The sequence below is a fragment of the Scyliorhinus torazame genome, chromosome 4 (genome assembly GCF_047496885.1).
Source record: "Scyliorhinus torazame isolate Kashiwa2021f chromosome 4, sScyTor2.1, whole genome shotgun sequence".
NCBI lineage: Eukaryota > Metazoa > Chordata > Chondrichthyes > Carcharhiniformes > Scyliorhinidae > Scyliorhinus > Scyliorhinus torazame.
Genome location: NC_092710.1, coordinates 217,850,947 through 217,875,483, shown reverse-complemented (window position 1 = coordinate 217,875,483; position 24,537 = coordinate 217,850,947). Strand labels below are relative to the sequence as shown.

Below are 24,537 nucleotides of genomic sequence, written 5' to 3'. Positions count from 1 at the left end.
ATCACAATATTCCTCCCCCCCCCCCCCCCCCCCCCCCCGCCCTCCCCCCACACACTCTGTGCCTATTCATGTGTACATTCAGTTTACCATGCCAGACCCTAGTCTATTATTCCCATATCCTTTCTTAAAATCTTATTTGCCCCTCCTGGTCCTTCTCTCCTCTATTTCCCTTCCTGTCATTCAGTGATATAATTTTTCATTTTTCCCTCTCCAAAACTTCAACTCCTTAATAACTTTGTCATTACTCTGCTGGATTTCTACACTCCTGCCCCGTCCCAGGTTTGAATCCTATTTGAATAAGCCCATAGCACTCTTTTTGCAGTAGTCTCTGAAGGACCCATCGAGTCGTCCATCACCACCTCGTTATGAGCATCAATTCCAAATGGCCCAACCTCCTCCTCTCACCAATCTTCTCACCTAGTATGCCTACTGGAGGCTATTTTTGTTAACCTCTCTCCCATCCAGCTCACCACATGTGCCACCATCCCCTCAGACTCTGCCAGGAGATCAACATTTCTCTCTCTATACTTAACCTCCAGAGTCCAGAGTCCATTCATGTCATGAAAACACCTTAATTTGTCATCGATAATATTATTGCAGATGATTGCATTGAATCTAGACTAATGTGATCACTTCTCATTCTTCTGAACTCCAGAAAGTATAGGCCCAATTTACTCAGAATCTCATTATCCCAGGACGAATCTAGTGAACCTTTGCTGCACTGCGTCTAATGCAAATGTATCCTTCTTTAAGTCCTCCAACACATTTCCATTGTCGTCCAGCTGGTTGCGGCTGTTCTCTCCTTGTTGCATTTTAATCTATTCAGTTGTATCCAGAGAATCGCCTTCAATGGCTTCTCTTCCGGAACTGCACTGTTATCTCTGATGTCTCCAAGGAGTCCTTGGTGGCTTCTCCTATTTCTTATTTACATGTTTCCCCTTGGCCACATCAACTGAACACAATGTCAGGTTCCACGCTCACGTCACCCAGCTCAACCTTACCACCTCTCTCCACCCTTCCAGTCTCTAAATTGTCAGGTTGTTTGTCCGATGTCCAGTACTGGATAAACAGTCCTCCCCATAAACTCTGCTCCCTAACCACTAACTTCATCCTTCTCCCTGGAAAGGCTGAAACAAAGCTTTCGCAACCTTAGTGTCATATTTGATACAAAGGTAGGTGGGAAATCAAGCTGTGAGTGGAATACAAACAGCAGGAAGTTCTGGACCTTCCCATTGGTGAGATTTACCGATGCCGCCGACGTCAATAGACTTTAAGCTGGCTCACCGTATTCTCACAGCAGGGCAGGGACATCCTGGCCCAAGAGTCCGTAAAGGGAAATAGATAGGTTAAATGAGTGGGCAAAGATTTAGCAGATGGAGCATAATGTGAGAAAATGTGAGGTTGTCCACTTTAGCAGGAAGAATTGAAGAACAGAATATTATTTAAATCAAAAGAGATTGCAGAATTCTGGAGTACAAAGGGACCTGGGTTTGCTTGTGCATCACTCACAAAATGTTAGCATGTAGGTACGCTGGAAGAATGGGCGAAGAGGTGGCAAATGGAATACAATGTGGGAAATTGTGAGGTTGTGCACTTTGGTAGGAAGAATAGAAGCATAGATTATTTTCTAAATGTGAAATGACTTTGGAAATCAGAAGCACAAAGGGACTTAGAAGTCCTGGGGCGGGATTCTCCGCAAACGGCGCGATGTCCGCTACCCGGCGGCAAAAACGGCGCGGATCAGTCCGGCGCGGGCCGCCCCAAAGATGCGGAATTCTCCGCACCTTTAGGGGCCAAGCCCTCACCTTGAGGGGCTAGGCCCGCGCCGGAGCCGTTTCCGCTCTGTCGGCTGGCGGGAAAGGCCTTTGGCGCCACGCCAGCCGGTGCCGAAAGGACTTCACCGGGCGACGCATGCGCGGGATCGTCAGCGGCCGCTCACGGCATCCCCGTGCATGTGCAGGGGAGGGGGTCTCTTCTGCTTTTGTCATAGTGAAGACCATGGTGAAGGCGGAAGAAAAAGAGTGCCCCCACGGCACAGGCCCACCCACGGATTGGTGGGCCCCGATCACAGGCCAGGCCACCGTGGGGGCACCCCCCGGGGCCAGATCGCCCGTGCCCCCCCCCCCCCAGGACCCCAGAGCCTGCCCGCGCCGCATTGTCCCGCTGTTCAAAAGGAGGTCTTATCCACGCCGGCTGGCGAGGGTTGACAGCGGCGGCCCATCGCGGGCCGGAGAATCGCCGGGAGTGCGCCTGCCGACCGGCGCGATTCCCGCCGACCGGCGCGGCGCAATTCCCGCCCCTGCCGAATCTCTGGTGGCGGAGAATTCGGGACACGGCGGGGGCGGGATTCACGCCAGCCGCCGGTGATTCTCCGACCCAGTGGGGAATCAGAGAATCGCGCCCCTGGTTCAGGAATCTCTCAAGATTAACGTGCAAGTTCATTTGGCCGTTATGAAGGCAAATGCAATGTTAGCATTCATGTTGAGAGGGCTGGATTAAAAGAGCAGGGATGTACTGCTGAGGCTATTTTGGACCCCATTTGGAATATTGTATGCAGTTTTGGGCCCTGTATCTGAGGAAAGATGTGCTGCCCTTTGAGAGGGTCCAGAGGAGGTTCACAAGAATGATCCCTGGAATGAAGGACTTGTCATATGAGGAGTTGTTGAGGTCTCTGGGTCTGCACTTTATGGATTCTAGAAGGATCTTATTGAAACTTACAGAATACCGAGGGGCTTAGAGTCAACATGGAGATGACGTTTCCAGTAGTAGGAGAAGCTAAAACCCGACGGTGCAGCCTCTGACTGAAGGGGCAATCCTTTAAAACCGAGATGAGGAGGAATTTGTGGAACTCTTTGCCGCAGAAGGCTGTGGAGACCAAATCACTGAGTGTATTATAAGGCAGAGATATGTAGGTTCTTGATTAATAAGTGAATCAGGGGTTATGGGGAGAAGGCAGGAGAATGGGAATGAGAAACATATCAGTCTTGATTGAATGGGGGAGCAGACTCGATGGGCTGAATGGCCTAATTCTGCTCCTTTGTCCTATGGGGCTTCCTTCAGGTACAGCAAGTAATTAGGAAAACAAATTGAATGCAGGGTAGATGGGTTGGCCACGCTAAATTGCCCCTTAATTGGAAAAACAGAATTGAGTAAAATAAAATTTAGAAATAAAAGGAAAACAAATTGAACAGTGGCCTTTATTGCATGGGAGATCGAACATAATTAAGGGAAATGTTGCTGCAACTATACAGATGAGATTGCGCCTGGAGTAAGTGTACAGTTTTAGTCTCCTTACTTAAGGAAGGATCAATTTGCATCGGAAGCAGTTCAGAGAAGTTTCAATAATCAGATATCTAAGATAAGAGAGCTGCCTAATGAGACAAGATGTGGAGATGCCGGCGTTGGACTGGGGTGAGCACAGTACGAAGTCTTACAACACCAGGTTAAAGTCCAACAGGTTTGTTTCGATGTCACTTGCTTTCGGAGCGCTGCTCCTTCCTCAGGTGAAGGAGCAGCGCTCCGAAAGCAAGTGACATCGAAACAAACCTGTTGGACTTTAACCTGGTGTTGTAAGACTTCGTAATGAGACAAAGTTGAGCAAATTGGGGCTATAATTATTGGAGTTTAGAAGAATGAGAGGTGGCCTTAATGATTCATGATGCAAGGTGTTCCAGTTTCACATGTGGCGGGGCCCAATGCGAGCAAGAATGGAAAATTTGGCATTCCAGCCAAAACTCCATTCACTTTCAGCGGACGTAAAGTCCCAGCTGCGAATGAGGATGAAGAATTTCAGTCATATAGGTTACTGAGGAGGTTTGGCAGGGTTGATGCTGACAGGATGTTTCCTCTCGTGGGGAATCTAGAACGAGTGGCACAATTTAAGGATAAGGGGATTTCCTATTTAAGAAGGCGATGAAGAGGAATTTCTTCTCTCAGGGTCGTTAATTTTTGGAATTCTCTTCACAGTGAGCTGAGTTAAAATGATTTTTAATTGACAAGAGAGTCAAGGATTATGAAGGCCAAGAAAAAGGGTGTTGTTAAGGCCACATTCAGATCAGCCATAATCTTATTAAATGTCAGAGCAGGCTGGATGGACTACTCCTGCTCCTATTCTTATGATCCTATGTCTTCAAATTCTCCATGGCTTCTCCTTTCTCTGTTTCTGCAATCCCCTCCAGCACCACAACCCTCTGAGATATCTGCACCTCTCCAATTCCTGCTTCTTGCACACCCCTCAATTTTAATTGCTCTGCCATTGATGGCCATGTCTTCAGCTACCTCAAGTTCTGGAATTCCCTTTCTGACTCCCCTCTCTTTCCTCTTTTAAGACAATCTTTAAACTTCTTAAAACCAACCTCTTTGACCAAATGTTTGGTCATCTGCCCGAATATCTGCTTATGTGGCTCCAATGTGATTGATTTGTTCCTGTGAAGCACCGAGGAATATTTTACTCTGTTAAAAGTGGCATTGTGGTTAGCACTGCTGCCTCACAGCTCCAGGGATCCGTGTTCGATTCCGACCTCGGGTGACTGTGTGGAGTTTGCACTTTCTCCCCGTGTCTGCTTGGGTTTCCTCCGGGTGCTCCCTTACTGTCAAAATGGTTAGGTGGGTTACTGGGGTTCAGGGATAGGGTGGCGGCGTAGGCTTAAATAGGGTGCTCTTTCCAGGGGCCGGTGCAGACTCGATAGGCTGAATGGCCTCCTTCTGCACTGTAAAATCTGTGATTCTATGAAAAGTGCTCTATTCTGTTGAATTTCAACAAATTATAGAATTATATATTCCTATATTCTTTAGTTACATGGCGAGGAAAAACAAATGTTTTTCTGAGTTGGCTAATGTAAAATGGTCACTGTTTTTCCTTATGGGATTATCAGCTGAATACTGGATGATGTCACGAATAAAGAAGACCATGGGTTGGATTCTCCAAAAATGGGGCTATGTCCCCTCACCAGCGTAAAAACGCTGGTGTTTCAGGCCAGACTTTCCTTAAAAAAATTAAGACCTGTTCACCTACCTGCAGGGGGCTGGCAGAGCCCCGGAGTGCTTCTCGCAGCTTTAGCTGCGGATACGGTCCCCCGCACTTCCGAGTCTGCGCATGCGCACAATGGGGGCCTTCAGCAGCTGCGCTGAACATGAGGCGGACTCAGCCGACGGACCTGGACCAACAAAGAAGGTTCCAACTATCTGCCCCGCTGCTCCATCTAACCCACCCGATCGCCATCCCGGCCGCCCAAAAGGCCACTCCCCGGTACTTGACCCCCGCTCCCCACCAGGGCGGCCGCGCGAGAGTTCCGACCAGCCAGACATGGTTAGAACCACGCCTTCGGGAATTCGGCCTCTGACAATGGTCCCCCAGCCTCGCCGTGTAAATCACGCACGAGCGATTCTCTGGGGACCGGATTCGGGCGCCAGCCCGATTCAGGCGTAAAAGCGGATTCTCCGCGTGTTTGGCGCGGGGCTGCGGAGAATCCAGCCCCATATTGTTTGGTCTGGAAGTTAAGATGATTTTAAAGTACCATATTTGTACACTAGGTGTCACTGCATCAACATAGAATTTCCCCATTTGCTGCTCAGGGTACCTTTATCTTGATTTGTTTAACAAGCTGCCAAAGCTTGGATGAATATTAAAGCTGCTCGAGTTTGTTTATTTCAGCTAATTCTGGAGGCAAACATCAATTCAATAATTCTCACTAAAATACTTTTAGAAAGTTGAAATAATTCATTACAATGGGCTCAGAGAAAGGACTCAGTTATCTATCAATGGTAGATAATTTGTCTGATCTGATGTTCTATTTCTGTTTTGGTATAATCTTCTTAGTAAAATTAGTTGCTCAGCCTAAAATAGATTGTCAGCATAGACCATTTCCATGGGACTCTTTCAATCTCGAGATTTGCGATGCTCAGAACGCCTCGCGGGATGTCACGATCTCACGATCGCCCTCAATGGGTGAGATCCAGATTTACATATTAAAGTGAGGCCCACCTAAATATATCGCTGCCTGATGTTCCCGAGGACCAGGAATGAATGCCCGGGCCTGAGAGACCTCGACATGGTGCCATTTAGCACTGGTCCACACAAGCGTGGATCAGGCATAACGGCACTTGGGAGCGGTCTCCCAGGCCATTGGAGGCCATGAGTGGTCAAGCTCTGGGCAAGGTGGTACCCTAGCACTCCCGCTACCACCCAAGCACCGTGGCACTGCCAGTGTGCCCACGTTGCTCTTCCAAGATGCCAGGAATCGGGCTCAGGGGTGCCCTGCCTTATGAGGTGTGGTGAGGGGACCCCCGAACAGGTAAGAGGGGGTCCAGAGGCCTTGGTGGAAAGTCTGAGGGTGGTTGAAATATAGGGGCAGCATTTAAAAATAGCAGAGTCCTCACTCTGCCCAAAAAGCCTGACATCCGACGGAACCCCATCCAGGGACCTCACAGTCGCCCTCAGTGCTGACCCTGTGGATTTGTCTGCTCCCAACCAATTTCCAGCTGCCGCTCTAGAAGAGTAATCCCTCAGTGGTGAAATCACCACAAGCCCAGCAAGGAGGACTTGGGAAGGGATGCCTGCACACTACTCGCAAGACCCCTTTAAACCTAAAGGCTCATAGCCATAAAGGGCCACGAAGGACTGCAAGTGACCCCATCTCCCTGAGATGCTGAGACTGACCCCCCCCCCCACCCCCCACCCAGCCCTAGCTGAAATTATCTGGCTTTCCTGTCCTCTCTGGTGCCCCCTCTGTAATTGCCACCCTGGAGTGTGATGCCGACTTGAGCGTTCCCTCCGATATCCCTTTTGGAGGTGAGGTCGCCAGGTTCTCATTGTGAAACAGCTGTTGTAAGTTGTGTCGGCATGACATCATGATGGCACACGATGAATATTCAGTGAGGAGTGAAGTCCAGGCAGGAGGGCTCTCAAATGAAATGTTGATGTGTTTAAATTACCTTCTGTGGCACGATTCACATTTTGTCACTGGCGTAGGGCCTGGAAAATCAGGAAACGTGATCTTGCCTGCAAGAGTCACATTTCCCGATTCTCGTTGTAATTTACGACTGCGTCATCATCCTCCTGACGGCTAACACGGGCTGAAAATCATTGCTTTGAGGGCACAATCCCAGCTCAAACCTAAACATATATCAACATAAAAACGTACAAACAAACAAATTAGGAGCAGGAGTAGTCATTCACCCCCTTGAGCCTGTTCCGCCATTCAATAAGATCATGGCTGATCTAATTGTTCCCTCAATTCCACATTCCCACTAACCCTTGATAATCTTTCACCCCCATGATAATCAAGAATCTATTCAGCTCTGCTAAAAGACTCTGCTTCCACTGCGTTTTGAGGAAGGGCGTTCAAAATACTCAGGACCACCCGAGAGGAAACATTTCTCCTCAGCTCCATCTTAAGTGGATAGCCGCCTTTTGGAAAGGGATTAGGAAATTTAAAGGATCTTTAATTTGAGGCAAATCAAACCACATTTTTTTCAGTTTGTTATCCAACATGTCATGCATGAGGTTATAGGAAACGATGTGGGGAATTTACTGCAAGAACAATGGGCCTGGTTACAGCGGCGGTCGAGCGGGCCTGGCGCACAGCAGCAAAATGTCCTTTCTTCCCGCAGGCCTTGCAGAGTGCGCTCACGCCGGGCAGTGCTGCCGGGGGTGCTTTGTCTCTCCGCAGAAGTAGCACTTGGGTCCCCCGGGGTTGGCTGGCTGCCGCGCGGCGCAGGGTTGGGGTTGGCTGGGGGTGATTGCTAGTGGGGTCCACGATGTCCAGGAGGGGGGCGCCGTGCGGTCGGGGGTGTATGCTTGTACATTACGGGAGGTGACCGTTAGTGAGATCGTGAGTTTCTTGGTCGCTGCGAGGTGAGGGTAGCCCCTTCTAAGAGGCGCTGGTGGATGTACGCCAACCCTATGCCCATAACGAAAGCGTCCCTAATTAAGAGTTTGGAATGTTCAACGGCCAAAACGACCTGGCAATCGCAGTCCCTTGCCAGGGCGTGCAGGGCACGCCAGAAACCTAGTTTTAGAATTCTCCAGACAGTCAGCTAGTGTCCCCGAGAGGAAACATTTACATCCAAGAATTCAATCTGAAAACCAGCCTAAACACTGCTTTCTATCATCAAAACTTGAGAATGGCCATATGTGCACTACATTTTAAATGACTTTCAGCAAAAGGCTTTAACAAGTCAATGATTAGAGCTAATTGTTCACTCTTCCCCACTACAGTCTTCCCAGTCAAGTCTTCATAAAGACATCTGGATTCACAATGTAAGAGGAGGCAGAGATTGATCTGCTTTCTGCCTTTTGGATCTCTTGATGAATAAAATATAACCGTTTAGTTTGCGCTCGGCTTTCGTACGATTTATCACCAAAACACTTCTCATGTTAGTTTGTGTTGAAATCTTGGTCAACAATGTGCAGGATTCTACATTTGGGAAACTATGTTCTCCCGCCGGAGCTGAATTGCACCTGATTTGTGCTCACGCTGGGATCAGAAATCAGAAAGCGATTCCCAGTTCATAGCTCGCCCTCACCCCAGTCCAGGTGTGACCCAAACTCCATCCCCCCTCCCACCATACCCTCCAACAGTGACCGCCTAAATAAAGAGAACCGCCACAGAAACACCCTAAAGGAGACCCCTTCAGAGACCCCTAGATAAAGTGATCCCTCAAATTAAGAGACCCCCCAGAAGAGGGACCCCTGTCTGGAAACCCCCAGAAGAGACCCCTGTCTGGAAGCCCCCCTGAAAAGAGACCCTTGTCTTTTTTAGAGCACAGTCCAAACAGAGGCAGTGAAAAAAAATCACAGCTTTAAAACTCATCTGGGTAATCCACCTGCTGGCTCAGACAGAGAAAGCAGCATCTGTCAATTCCTGGAAAGAGAAAACCAGTCTGCTGGGTTTAAACCCCCTCAAATCTTTGATCTGCAGGCCAATCATTCATTCCTCTTTGATATTGATTTTGCTAGTCTGTGACTGACAGCTTCCACACACATCAAACTGTCAGCATTGTTCCATTTATGTCTCTTCATGGTTGAGTAAGTTTGAAGTAGTCAGCTGTAAAACTAACTGCAATGTTTATAAACATCAAGCTTTAATTGACATTTCCTGAATCACTTCAAACTGAGTTAAGTGTTTTCCATTCATCTCACTTCATGCTTGAGTGATTTTGAAGCAGTCACCTGTGAACCTAATGGAATGCACTTCACTCTGTTGGAAGTGGTCCAGGTGCTGTCGATCAATGGAATAGATGTTAAGGCCCTTTCCTTAGGGTGCGGGTTTGGTGGTAAGACATTTGATCAGGTGGAAGGATGGTGCACCTCTATTACGTCTGTGGTGGGAAAGGCCAGTGGATGGCTTTTCTGCCCTTCTGCTAATTGAGGCCATTAACTGCGCATTAATTGTCGACATAAGTGGCTCATCATGCCGCTGCTGGTATTCACCAATAGGCAGTTGTGGGTTCACCAGGGGAAAGCTGGTTGCTTGTGGGCTTCCAGGGTGTTGAGGATAACAGGAGCAGGATCCCTTATTCAAAGGCACTCTATGCCTGATCAAGGAATATGTGGCGGGATTCTCTCTGCACACACTGGTTCGGCGAATTGGCGGTACTGATTTTCGGCCCCCCCCCGACGATTCTCCTGGCCTCAACGGGCCGCGTGCCCGCCGGGTTCGGCCAAGTCCCGCCGGCATGGGTTACTCAGGTCCCACACGGTGGGACCTGGAAGGTGTGTCTGCGGGGCCATTCTGGAGGGAGGCCGGGGGGATCCGACCCCAGGGAGGACCTCCACGGAGGCCTGGCCCGCAATCGAGGCCTACCGATCGGCCGGCGGGCTGGTTCCGTGGCAGGCGGGCTGGTTCCGTGGGGGCCTATGTTCCTCCACGTCAGCCCCCTGTAGAGCTGTGCCATATTGCCCGGGGGCCGTCATGGAGACGGGAACCCACGCACATGCACGGAATCATGCCGGCCATGGCGAGCATGCACGGAATCACACCGGCCGTAGCATTTGTGCTCGAACTTGCGCCGGCCGTAGCGCGCATTCGCGAACTCGTGCTGGCCGTGTAGCGTCAGTTGGAGCTGCGGGGACCAATCCGGCGGCAACCTAGCCCCCTAGAAAGGGGAGCATACCAGACAATTGAGGACCGTTGACGCTGGAGCGGTTCACGCCGGCGTCAGAACCTGGCCGCGGGATTGGAGAATTTTCTCAAAGTGATCTGTGAGCTAAGAATATATATCTGCACACGTGTGTATGTGTGTGTGTGTGTGTGTATACCTGCGTGTGTGTGTATGTATATGTATTGTAGCCAGTTTTGATTCTGAGTGCTTCCAATTTAACAAAAACAGCAGCAAAGCTTTACTCTTAAACCAGAAACGGTCAATTTATTACAAAACATGACTACAAATTACATAAATAAAAGTACTAAAGATACAAACTGAATACTTACTGCAGTTAAGGTTAAAAGATACCTATCAAGATGAAATTTCAAATCCATTTCTGGGATACAAAGGTGCAGGCCGGCTGCCTGAATTCCTTCTTTCCAAAATTAAGGTGTGGAAATTGAGGTTTGGTTTAGCAGCCTTTGAAGTCGAAAGGTCAAGAGTTTTCCTTTGTGGGTGAACTCAATAAATAGAGAAGATGGTGGAAGTGAGTAAACGCTCCCTTCCCTACTGGAAACTGTGGTTATGCTGACACTTGAAAATTGCCTCATTTCTTCTCAGCAGACCAGGGATAATTTTCTGAATACCTTCCTTTGTAATTCCCAATTACAGGGAACGCAGCTCATGTAGCTCATGGCTGGTTCATCTGAGAACGGTCTGCTGGTTGTCTCACACTGCCACAAAATGTCTGTTCTCAGCCACCAGACTTTATTTAGTTCAAAACTCAAAATGGCTGCTATCCCAGACTGTCGAATCATGCTTAACAGTATTGAGTTAGCCCAGGATTCAGAGTATCTTTTGTCTTTTGACTGAGGTCATTTACATTTTAAATGTCTCAGCCATAAACTTGAATGGATCAAATTTTAGGGGATAGGAAACAGTTATTCATACTTTTAGGGAAGCCATTGTCAATGGGCTTCTGTTTATCCTTGTGGAAATCTGCACTTAATTTCAAATGTCTTCACGTGTCTGGATACGTACACGTGCAATCCACTTGGAGCCTTCTAGAAGCTAACATTGCGGTTGTAAAAGGTCAGGAAACTTTTGGCATTTATTTTTAAGGCTCCAAAATGTTCATTTATTACAAAATCTATAATATCACAACTACACGCTTGTAACCCTTGAATGAAGCGGCACCCCTCCATTGTATACTGCACATGCATCACCTGCACATTCCCCTCTGAGGCACTCACCATCCTGATTTTGAACTCTTTTGTCAATCCTCTGGTGTCACTGGATCAAAATCTCAGAAATTCCTCCCAAACAGTGCTCATGGGTGTATTTAAGACCATAAGACCATAAGACATAGGAGCGGAAGTAAGGCCATTCGGCCCATCGAGTCCACTCCACCATTCAATCATGGCTGATTTCAACGCCATTTACCCACTCTCTCTCCATAGCCCTTAATTCCTCGAGAAATCAAGAATTGATCAACTTCTGTCTTAAAGACACTCAACGTCCCGGCCTCCACCGCCCTCTGTGGCAATGAATTCCACAGACCCACCACTCTCTGGCTGAAGAAATTTCTCCTCATCACTGTTCTAAAGTGACTCCCTTTTATTCTAAGGCTGTGCCCCCGGGTCCTAGTCTCCCCTGCTAATGGAAACAACTTCCCTACATCCACCCTATCTAAGCCATTCATTATCTTGTAAGTTTCTATTAGATCTCCCCTCAACCTCCTAAACTCCAATGAATATAATCCCAGGATCCTCAGACGTTCATCGTATGTTAGGCCTACCATTCCTGGGATCATCCGTGTGAATCTCCGCTGGACCCGCTCCAGTGCCAGTATGTCCTTCCTCAGGTGTGGGGCCCAAAATTGCTCACAGTATTCTAAATGGGGCCTAACTAATGCTTTATAAGGCTTCAGAAGTACATCCCTGCTTTTATATTCCAAGCCTCTTGAGATGAATGACAACATTGCATTTGCTTTCTTAATTACGGACTGAACCTGCAAGTTTACCTTTGGAGAATCCTGGACTAGGACTCCCAAGTCCCTTTGCACTTCAGCATTATGAATTTTGTCACCGTTTAGAAAATAGTCCATGCCTCTATTCTTTTTTCCAAAGTGCAAGACCTCGCACTTGCCCACGTTGAATTGCATCAGCCATTTCTTGGACCACTCTCCTAAACTGTCTCAATCTTTCTGGAGCCTCCCCACCTCCTCCACACTGCCTGCCCCTCCACCTATCTTTGTATCATCGGCAAACTTAGACAGAATGCCCCCAGTCGCGTCATCTAGATCGTTAATATATAAAGAGAACAGCTGTGGCCCCAACACTGAACCCTGCGGGATACCACTCGTCACCGGTTGCTATTCCGAAAAAGAACCTTTTATCCCAACTCTCTGCCTTCTGCCTGACAGCCAATCGTCAATCCATGTTAGTACCTTGCCTCGAATACCATGGGCCCTTATTTTACTCAGCAGTCTCCCGTGAGGCACCTTATCAAAGGCCTTTTGGAAGTCAAGATAGATAACATCCATTGGCTCTCCTTGGTCTAACCTATTTGTTATCTCTTCAAAAAACTCTAACAGGTTTGTCAGGCACGACCTCCCCTTACTAAATCCATGCTGACTTGTCCTAATCCCACCCTGCACTTCCAAGAATTTAGAAATCTCATCCTTAACAATGGATTCTATCATGGATTCTATGTGTGGATTTACATCACGTGGACTGCAGCAGATTAGGAAAACAGCTCACCATCACCCTTTTAAGGGCAATTAGGGATGGGCAACACTGGCCAGCCTTGTCATAAATGCTCACATCCTTAGAAAAATACATAAAATATATTCTGCCTGGACAACATAGGTGATTTACCAGGCACCAAGAGGGGGATTCCCCTTCCCGCCACACCAGTTTTGTGGTGAGGCGCACCCTGCCGGCAGCAGGATTGTCCATGCTGCCAGCCAGCAAATGGGGTTCCCAACTGGGGGCAGCCCCATGAAATCGGGAAACCGCTGGGCGTGGACGCACTGCCGGCGTAACTGAGAGAATCCAGCCCCATCTGTGTTCATCCATATTTTACACTAATGTAAGAAAACGTTTATATGAATGAATTGGACATTGGTTAGAGGCACTACATTATACTATTCTACTGATCAATGTCAAAAATACATCAATGAACAATGGCAAATGCATTTCTAAGGTCTGCTGAACATTTAAAATAAAAGGTAAGCTGGAATTCTTGACTTCAAAGCCCCCAATATTTGGTCAGCAAGCTGCAGACAATGAAGAGGTGCCCCAGGCAGCTTGGTAGCAAAGGGGATTTGTAGGATTTGGTGATCCAGTTGCTGTAATACCAACAATGGTCCTTGGAAAAGTAATTAAAGGCAAACCCAGAAATCATGATGATGGGCAAATAGGTTGGAGAGTGGTGGTGGCTAGGAAGGGATGGGTTGTGGTAGATCTCTTATTTCAATATACAAAGTGCCTAAAGTCTATTTCAGATCGGTGGCTTGGATGCATAATATTTTATTACACAAGGAATTGAACATAAAAGTAAGGAACTATTGCCTCGGTTACACACGACATTGGTGAAACTGCATCTTGAATACTGTGAGCAGTAGGTCTTCTTATTTCAGGAAGGACGTAATTAGAACATAGAACATAGAACATAGAACAATACAGCGCAGTACAGGCCCTTCGGCCCACGATGTTGCACCGAAACAAAAGCCATCTAACCTACACTATGCCATTATCATCCATATGTTTATCCAATAAACTTTTAAATGCCCTCAATGTTGGCGAGTTCACTACTGTAGCAGGTAGGGCATTCCACGGCCTCACTACTCTTTGCGTAAAGAACCCACCTCTGACCTCTGTCCTATATCTATTACCCCTCAGTTTAAAGTTATGTCCCCTCGTGCCAGCCATATCCATCCGCGGGAGAAGGCTATCACTGTCCACCCTATCCAACCCCCTGATCATTTCGTATGCCTCTATTAAGTCTCCTCTTAACCTTCTTCTCTCCAACGAAAACAACCTCAAGTCCATCAGCCTTTCCTCATAAGATTTTCCCTCCATACCAGGCAACACCCTGGTAAATCTCCTCTGCACCCGCTCCAAAGCCTCCACGTCCTTCCTATAATGCGGTGACCAGAACTGTACGCAATACTCCAAATGCGGCCGTACCAGAGTTCTGTACAGCTGCAACATTACCTCCCGACTCCGGAACTCAATCCCTCTACCAATAAAGGCCAACACTCCATAGGCCTTCTTCACAACCCTATCAACCTGGGTGGCAACTTTCAGGGATCTATGTACATGGACAAAACGACTCTGGTGGGACTCGAACCCACAACCTTTGAATGTCTCATCACGCCAGCAACTAGAAGTCCAATGCGCTATCCGTTGCGCCACAGAACCACACCTTAATGAAATGAAAATCGCTTATTGTCACAAGTAGGCTTCAAATGAAGTTACTGTGAAAAGCCCCTAGTCACCACATTCCGGCACCTGTTCGGGGAGGCTGTTACGGGAATCGAACCATGCTGCTGGCCTGCCTTGGTCTGCTTTCAAAGCCAGCGATTTAGCCCTGTGCTAAACAGCCTCTATTGGTGGCACTGCAGAGGAGGTTTACTAGATTGATACCTGGAATAAGTCTTATGAGAATAGGTTGGTCAGATTGGGTTTATTTATACTAGAGGTTAGAAAAGTAAAGGGCGACTTGATTGAAGTACAAAAGGTCCTGAATGGTCATGACAAGATGGATATGGAAAGGGTGGCTGGATTTTCTGACCTTGCTCGCTACTGGAGTTCTATGGTACCCCTGAAAGTGAATGGAGGTTCGGTTGGGAAGCCAAATTCTCAGTTCTTGCTGGCAGCGGGGTGACAATGGACGAGTTTGGAGAATATTTCCTCTGTGGGTAAGTCCAGAACAAAGGGGCACTATTTTAAAATTAGTGGTTGCTCTTTTAGGACAGAGATGAGGAGATTTTTATTCCTCTAAGGGTTGTGCGATTTTGGAACTCGCTGCCTCAGAAGGCAGTGGAGACGATGTAATTGAATCTTTTTTAAGCTGGCGGTAGATTCTTGTTAAGCCAGAGAACTAAAGGTTATCGGGGGGTAGATTGGAATGTGGCATTCAAAGCACAAGCAGATTGATGTGTTGGGTGTTCTGGATCACAAACAGGTCACCAACACTGGAAGTGGTGCAACTCTATTTAATTATAAAGTTAACTATATTAACATACTTGAACTGTGGGTAAATGCAATACCAGCTTTAACTGTTGACCTTTGCCTAGTCCTAACCAGGTGATGCACTCAGCACATGGTGAATGTCTGTGTTGCAGGCTGTGAGCTCTGTACTCCGAGCTGGCTGCTACTAGAATGAGCGGGAACTCTCCTGTCCCCTGTCTTTACAGTGCGTGTGCTCTCACTGGTGATTGGCTGCGGTGTTGTTTATGCTGATTGGCCCCACTGCATGTCCATCAGTGTGTGTGTGTGTGTGTGTCTGCACCATAATATACTGCTGTATATTATGACACCCCCCTTTTATATAAAGAACATGTGCCTGCGTGACAATAAATATTGTGTAGTGAATGTACCTGACTATGTGTGTGCGTGTTATTTACATGACTGTACATGAGGCCAATCTATTTACACGGGAAGGTGCCTGGTGCAGAGAAATAGGGTGCCACACCAACAACGAAATGAACATTATATACAAACTACTGGAACAATGAAACAGGATAACAGAACAGATCAAAGAGTCCAACATTGTAAAACTCATAAGTCAAGTGTCTGAGGTGGGCGACGAATTCTGGTTGACCGCCTCAAGGGTGGGTCAGGAGCCACCAGCTGAGGAACGGGCTGGGCCACGGCAGAGTGAGGAGGATGCAGAGTATTCGGAATCTCCACATAGTCCAGGTTGGGGACAACAGGAGGGCGTGGCACCGGTGGAGGATCACGTAGCGAGCGTGGAACGAGACGAAGTGCACGCCGATTGCGGCGGTGAATGGAACCATCTGGCAAATGAACCAGGAACGAGCGGGGAGACACCTGCCGAAGAACCACAGCGGTTGCAGACCAGCCACCCTCCGGAAGATGGATGCGGACGTTGACATCCGGCACCAGAGCAGGGAGATCAGTCGCCCGAGCGTCATGCGCCACCTTGTATTGTGCACAAGACTGTTGCATCCGCTGAAGGACCGGAACGTGGTCGATGTCTGGGACGTGAATGGATGGCACCGTGGTCCTGAGGGTGCGACCCGTGAGCAGCTGGGCTGGCGACAGGCCCGTGGAGAGTGGGGCCGAACGATTGGCCAGCAAGGCGAGGTAGAAGTTGGATCCTGCATCGGCAGTCTTGCAGAGGAGCCGTTTGACGATGTGGACGGCCTTTTCCGCTTTGCCATTGGATTGGGGGTGCAGGGGACTGGATGACACATGCACAAAGTTGTACCTACTGGCAAAGTTGGACCACCCCTAGCTCGCGGAGCAGGGGCCATTGTCCGACGTCACAGTGAGTGGGATGCCATGACGAGCAAAGGTCTCCTTGCAGGCACGGATGACCGCCGATGATGTGAAGTCGTGAAGGCGTATGACCTCCGGGTAGTTTGAAAAATAGTCTACAATCAGAACATAGTCCCTGCCGAGCGCATGGAACAGGTCAACGCCTACCTTAGACCAAGGAGACGTGACCAACTCATGGGGCTGCAGGGTCTCACGTGGTTGGGCCGGCTGGAACCGCTGACAGGTGGGGCAGTTGAGCATTGTGTTGGCGATGTCCTCATTGATGTCGGGCCAGTACACAGCCTCTCGGGCTCTCCGTCGGCACTTCCCCACGTCAAGCTGGCCCTCGTGTAGCTGTTCCAAAACGAGCTGGCGCATGCTGTGCGGGATCACGATGCGATACAGCTTCAGGAGGACACCATCGACTACTGCCAGATCGTCTCTGATATTGTAGAACTGCGGGCATTGGCCCTTGAGCCACCCGTCCATCACGTGGCGCATGACATGCTGTAGTAGGGGGTCAGCCGCAGTCTCGCGGCGAATGTGGATAAGGCGTTCATCCGTGGCCGGCAGATTGGAGGCCGTGAAGGCCACATGGGTGTCAACCTGGCAGACGAACCCCTCTGGGTCACACGGGGTGTTTGACTGGCCTGAACAGAGCGTTGGCCATGATCAGGTCCTTGCCCGGGGTGTATAGGAGCTGGGAATCGTGCCGCCGGAGTTTAAGCAGAATGCGCTGGAGGCGAGGGGTCATATCATTCAGGTCTTTTTGTATAATGTTGACCAGCGGGCAATGGTCGGTCTCGACAGTGAATTGGGGGAGGCGGTACACGTAATCAAGAAATTTGTCGACCCCAGTCAACAGGCCCAGGCACTCCTTTTCGATCTGCATGTACCGCTGTTCCGTGGGGGTCATGACACGTGACGCATATGCAATGGGGGCTAATGATGAGGCCTCATCGCGTTGCAGGAGCGCCGCCCCAATGCCGGATTGGCTGGCATCCATTGAAATTTTTGTTTCCTTCGTGGGATCAAAAAATGCCAGTACCGGGGCCGTGGTAAGCTTGGTCTTAAGCTCCTCCCATTCGCGCTCGTGGGCGGGAAGCCATTGGAAGTCTGCCGTCTTCCTGACCAGGTTCCGGAGAGCTTTGGCATGGGAGGCGAGGTTGGGGATGAACTTCCCCGGGAAGTTGACCATGCCCAAAAATCGGAGGACCGCCTTCTTATCCGCTGGCTTCTGCATGGCTGTGATGGCTGCCACCTTGTCTGCATCCGGCCGCACACCCAGCTGGGAGATGTGGTCCCCTAGGAACTTGAGTTCCGTCTGGCCAAAGGAACATTTGGCTCTGTTGAGGCGAAAGCCTTGGTCCCGTATTCGTTTGAAAACGCGCTGGAGGCGACTGATATGCTCCTGCGGGGTGGTGGACCAAATGATGATGTCGTCAACATAGACGCGCACAACCTCAATGCCCTCCATCATTTGCTCCATGATCCGGTGGAATACTTCTGATGCCGATATAATCCCAAACGGCACCCTGTTGTAGCAGTATCTGCCAAACGGGGTATTAAAAGTACACAGCTTTCTGCTGGACCTGTCTAGTTGAATTTGCCAGAATCCTTTCGAGGCGTCAAGTTTGGTGAAGATGTTGGCCCAAGCCATCTTGCACATTATCTCCTCGCGCTTGGGGATAGGGTAGTGCTCCCTCATTATGTTGCGATTCAGATCCTTTGGGTCAATGCAGATCCGGAGCTCGCCGGAAAGCTTCTTTACGCACACCAGGGAACTGACCCAGTCGGTTGGTTCCGTCACTCTGGAGAGCACTCCTTGGTCATAGAGGCCTGCAGCTGCTGCTTGAGGCGGTCCTTGAGGGGTGCTGGGACTCTGCGAGGTGCATGAACCACAGGCGTGGTGTCTTGTTTGAGCAGGATTTTGTAAGTGTATGGAAGCGTGCCCATGCCTTCGAAAACGTTGCGGTGCTGGTCGATGATGGCATTGAGTTGTGCCCTGACGTCCGCATCCTGGAAGGCAGACGTGTCCTCTGGAGAGAGAGAGTGTACTCGTTGAACGAGGTTTAGGAGTTTGCACGCCTGTGCGCCTAGCAGAGAGTCCTTCGAGGAGCCCACCATCTCGAAGGGAAGGATGGCTTTTCGCGAGTTGTGCGTCACTTCGAGTTGGCATGAACCGGTAGCAGGAATGACGTTGCCGTTGTAGTCCACTAGTTGGCAGGTCGACGGAAGAATGGTTGGTTTAACCCCAAGGGTCTGAAAGTCTGACCACGCGAGGAGATTAGCGGAAGCAGCAGTGTCCAGGCGGAATCGTATCTGGGATCGGTTGACCATCAGGGTGGCACACCACTCATCGTCTGGATCAATGCTGTGCACCGACAGCGGCTGGTGGTTTTGATTCGGGGACAGCCTGTTCTTTGCTATAACAGCGACTCGAAAAGGCTCCCTCGGGTCCTCGGTGTCACTGGTCTGCGGGAAGTCGGAAGTAGACTCGGTGAACGTGGGTTGAATTGCCCGAACGTTCCTGCGAGGCTGGCTGAAGCGATGCGAATTGACAGGCTGAGCTGCTCAACAGCAGGCAGCATAGTGGCCAAGTCTGCCATATCGTAGGCATTGTCAAGATTTTACAGGACATTGCTGCTTTAAATGGGCGGAGCCACAGTTGCCGCACGTCGTGACGTCAGTACGCTCGTTGCACCACCGCGCATGCGCAGTGCGGTCCTGCATGGTGCGCGCCTGCGCATCATGTTCCTCCACGTCACGTCCGCTCGTTTGGCGCGTACAAGCGCAGGAGGCCGCGAATAGCGCGTGAAATGGCCGCCCTCATCCAGGTTGCAGCCTTGGAGGTGCTCAATTGTTTGGACCCGTTCTGCCTCGTGGGGACCTTGCCGTGCCGTTTCAGCCGCCTGTATGTAGGAATACCGGCTGGTGGCATTTTCATGCAGGTCACAGGTCTCGATGGCAGTCGCTAGGGTGAGTTGCTTAATTTTGAGGAGCTGCTGACGCAGGGGGTCCGACAGAACACCAAATGCGATCTGGTCGCGTATCATGGAGTCAGAGGTGGGCCCGTAGCCACAGGACTGCGCAAGAATGCGGAGGTGTGTTAAAAAGAATTGGAAAGGCTCGTCCTTACCCTGCAAGCGCTGCTGGAACAGGTATCTTTCGAAGATGTTGATGGCGTGTTGCCTGGCCGTGGAGAGGAGCAGAGCAATCTTCCTGGTGTCCGAGGCGTTCTCCCTGTCCGTGGCTTCGAGGAAGAGCTGGAAGCGCTGTTTAAAAATCTTCCAATTGACCTCGAGATTGCCGGCGATGCAGAGCGGCGGCAGCGGGCTGATGTTCTCCATACTTCAGGATGCCGGAATGTTGATTAGTTGCAGGTGGGTCTCAGAGGTGCTAGTATGCAACCACTCCTTGTACAATGATGTGTTGGGTGTTCTGGATCACAAACAGGTCACCAACACTGGAAGTGGTGCAACTCTATTTTATTATAAGGTTAACGATATTAACATACTGAACTGTGGGTAAATGCAATACCAGCTTTAACTGTTGACCCTTGCCTAGTCCTAACCAGGGGCGGTATTCTCCGACCCCCCTTCCGGGTCGGAGAATCGCTCGGGCTGGCGTGAATCCCGCCCCCGCCGGTTGCCGAATTCTCCAGCACCAGAGATTCGGCGGGGGTGGGAATTGCGCCGCGCCAGTTGGCGCCCCCCCCCCCCCCCCCCCCCCCCCCCCCGGCGATACTCCGGCCCGGATGGGCCGAAGTCCCGCTGCTGGAATGCCTGCCCCGCCGGCGTGGATTAAACCACCTTTCTTACCGGCGGGACAAGGTGGCGCGGGTGGGCTCTGGAGTCCTGGGCGGGGCACGGGGTGATCTGGCCCCCACGGTGGCCTGGCCCGCGATCGGGGCCCACCGATCCGCGGGTGGGCCTGTGCTGTGGGGGCACTCTTTTCCTTCCGCCTTTGCCATGGTCTCCACCATGGCGGAGGCGGAAGAGACCCTCTCCACTGCGTATGTGCGGGGATGCCGTGAGCGGCCACTAACGCTCCCGCGCATGCGCCGCCCGGCAATGCCATTTCCGCTCCAGCTGGCGGGGCACCAAAGGCCTTTCCCGCCAGCTGGCGGGGCGGAAATCAGTCCGGCGTGGGCCTAGCCCCACAAGGTTAGGGCTCGGCTGCTCGAGATGCGGAGGATTCCGCACCTTTGGGGCGGCGCGGTGCCGGACTGATTTGCGCCATTTTTGGCGCCGGTCGGCAGACATCGCGCCGATTACGGAGAATTTCGCCCCAGGTGATGCACTCAGCACATGGTGAATGTCTGTGTTGCAGGCTGTGAGCTCTGTGCTCCAAGCTGGCTGCTACTAGAATGAGCGGGAACTCTCCTGTCCCCTGTCTTATAGTGGGTGTGCTCTCACTGGTGGTTGGCTGCGGTGTTGTGTATGCTGATTGGTCCCACTGCATGTCCATCAGTGTGTATGTGTGTGTCTGCACCATAATATACTGGTGTATATTATGACACAGATTAGCCAAGGCGGACCAGGCTCGAGGGGTCAAATGGCTTACTTCTGCTCCTATTCTGTGTGTTTGTATGTGGTAGCAAAAGATGCAAGTGTGGAAATTAAAATTACGTAACAGATTAGCTCTGACTGGAGTAATTGGTAGAAGTGCAGTGGAGTGTTATATGGTAACGATGCAGTGGAGATAGAAAGGCAGTGTTGAGACTGAACGGAAAAATCTACAAGCCAGTTGTAAGACTGGTTGTGATACATAGTGCAGAAACGTGGGCAACATCAAGAAGAGAGGAACAATGACTGGATACTAATGGGATAGGGGGTCAGTGAAGATTGTAGAAGCATCAAGGAAAGTGCACAAGAGGAGATTGAAATGGTTTTGTCATCAGTTGTGGAAAAAGAGAGGAAAAGTGGTGAAGTGAGTGATGGAGATGGGACTGACAGGAAGGAAGAGAAGAGATAGGCCGAAGACCAGAGGAAAGATATCGGGTGAGATTCTCCAATCCCCCAGCCCTGTGTTTCTCGGCGATGCTCTGTCCAGTGGCAGCTCTGTTCTCTCTTCCCGCCGCTTGTCAAAGGATTTCCCATTAAAGCCACCCCATGCCGCCGGGAAACCTGCGGGCAAGGGTGCATTGCCAGTGGGAAAAGCCCAGTGATCAGAAAAGTGCAGTCACAGGGCAACACGGTGGCACAGTGGTTAGCCCTGCTGCCTCACAGCGCTGAGGCCCCAGGTTCGATCCCGACCCTGGATCACTGTCCGTGTGGAGTTTGCACATTTTCCCCTTTGTTTGTGTGGGTTTCGCCCCCACAACCCAAAGATGTGCAGAGTTGGCCATGCTAAATTGTCCCTTAATTGGAAAAAGTGAATTGGGTACTCTAAATTTATTTTTAAAAAGAAAATTCCGGTCACAGTTGACTGAGACTCTGCTCGATCAGCTTAGACAAACGCAATAAAGACACCTGAGTTTAATACAAGTCTACTTTATTTGGAAGAGCCAGCTTAATTGTGATTTCTGAGATGACTCAGACTGATGACTGAGATCTAAGAATTACCCGCACTAGTTAAGGAGGCTGGCCAAGCTATGATCATTCAATGTGGGTGTCTTCTTCCCTGAGCTCCAGCTCCTCTTCGATGGTTGCTCTCGGGTTTCTGGGCTGTCACTGATGATGTGCTCCAATGTTCCTTCTCTATCCAGGTTCTGCTAGCGCTGTGTCAAAATACACACACACCTGGCCTGAATTCTATGGTCACTTCAGGACTTAAACTCATAAATAGAAATATACAGAATACTCCTGTTGAGCCCCTCTGAACACTCTTGTCTGACCAGCTATTAGACAATTATGGAGCCTGATTGCCTCTTTTTTTTACAATAATAATCTTTATTATTGTCACAAGTAGGCTTACATTAACACTGCAATGAAGTTACTGTGAAAAGCCCCTAGTCGCCACATTCCGGCACCTATTCGAGTACACAGAGGGAGAGTTCAGAATGTCCAATTCACCTCACAAGCACGTCTTTCGGGACTTGTGGGAGGAAACCGGAACACCCCGAGGAAACCCCCGCAGACACGGGGCGAATATGCAGACTCCGCACAGACAATGACCCATGTGGGAATTGAACCCAGGACCCTGGTGAAGTGAAGCAACAGTACTAACCACTGTGCTACTGTCGTCTTTCCAGTTGCAAAGTTGATCTTTACTGTCTCGAAGTTAGTTACATATTCACAGCATGGTCTTTTGTCCTTTTGTTAACGTGATGAATACTGTTATTGGGTAATTATGAAGTTGTGTTTAGCAATAGTGAATTTCTGTGCTAACTTGAGTGGCCCGGTCGATGGTCAATATTGATTCGGGCCAGGGCCCTTGGTAGTTTCCGTTTTCGGCCTATGTCTTTTTCCCTTTGTCAGCTTGTCCCCAGTGCCACAATATACTGATAAGAGACTTGAATGCAGCGGGATTGGAAGAAGAATGGATGAGTGACGGGAGGAAATGGGGAAGAAGATGGAGATAACCAGCTCCAATTAGATTGAGAGAAGCTGGAGGGAGAAGAAACAAGGTGAGACATAAACAAGGTGCTCTAAGTATTCAGCAGGTTTGGCAGCATCTCTAGAGAGAGAAACGGAGTTAATAGTTCTGGTTGATGAGTTTTCATTAGATTTGAAAATGTTACAGACGCAAATAGATTGTAAACAAGAAGAGAGGCAGAGAAAGTGTGGAGGGAAGGGTAAAACTAAGAGAGGTCTATAATAGTGTGGAAGGCAGTTGTGTTGAATAGGGGAAGCATTATCAACAGCTGCTGTCTGAAAAAATGGGAGATGTTTGATCTAAAATTGCTGAACTTGATGCTGAGTCCAGAAAGCTGTAAAGTTCCCAATCAAAAGAATAAGTATTGTTCCTTGAACTTCATTTGACCGTCATTTGAGGCTGCGAACAAAGAGATCACATTGGAAGAGGGACAGAGAATTAAAATAGTAAGCGAGTGGAAGCTCAGAGTCATACTTGTGGACTAATTGGGGAGTCAGGAGGTGAGTTACTTCCAGCAGGATTCCTTGCTTCTGACCTGCTCTTGGCTGGTCCAGTTCCGTGTCTGGTCATCCCTCAGGATGTTGATAGTAGGGGATTCAGTGATGGTAAAGTCATTGAAAGTGAAGGGCCGATGGTTAGATTCTCTCTTGGTGGAGATGCTTATCGTCTGACACTGTGGCACCAACCTTACCTGCCACTTATCAGCAGTAACTTGAATATTTTCCCGTTTTTTCAGCATTTAGACATAAACTGCTTCAGTATCTGAAGAGTCGTTAAAGATGCTGAACATTGTGCAATCATCAGCAAATCTTTCCTCTTCTAACATTATCATGGAAGGAAGGCCATTGATGAAGCAGCTGAAGATGTTTGGACCAAGGACTCTACACCAAGGAACTCTTGTAGTGGTGGCATCACGATAGCACAAGTGCATAGCACTGTGGCTTCACAGCGCCAGGGTACCAGGTTCGATTCCCGCTGGGTCACTGTCTGTGCAGAGTCTGCAAGTTCTCCCCGTGTCTGCGTGGGTTTCCTCTGGGTGCTCCGGTTTCCTTCCACAGTCCAAAGACGTGCAGGTTAGGTGGATTGGCCATGATAAATGTTCCTTCGTGACCAAAAGGATTAGGAGGGGTTATTGGGTTATGCTGATAGGGTGGAATTGAGGGCTTAAGTGAGTTGGTGCAGACTTGATGGGCCGAATGGCCTCCTTCTGTACTGTATGTTCTATGTCGCGGAACTGAGATGATTGACCGCCAACCACCACAGCCATCATCTTTGCCTAGGTATCACTCCAACCATGGAGAGCTTTCCCCCTCATTCCAGTTTTGCTCTGGCTCCTTTATGCCAGTTAGTCAAATGTTGCCTTGATGTCAAGGATATTTACTCTCACCATACCTCTTTC

The 24,537-nt window shown here is 49.5% G+C and overlaps 1 protein-coding gene and 1 non-coding gene across 11 annotated transcripts in view; one reads left to right on the top strand and one right to left on the bottom strand.

Annotated features, from left to right (window-relative positions):
* The window catches only part of pkib (protein kinase (cAMP-dependent, catalytic) inhibitor beta), a 127,777-nt gene that overhangs the window by 75,575 nt on the left and 27,665 nt on the right, over positions 1–24,537 (top strand). The gene's annotated exons all lie outside the window — the stretch shown is intronic.
* Positions 14,422–14,513, bottom strand: trnar-ucu (transfer RNA arginine (anticodon UCU)). Its single transcript is given in 2 exon segments — positions 14,422–14,457; positions 14,477–14,513. It is a non-coding gene; the product is annotated as a tRNA-Arg (tRNA).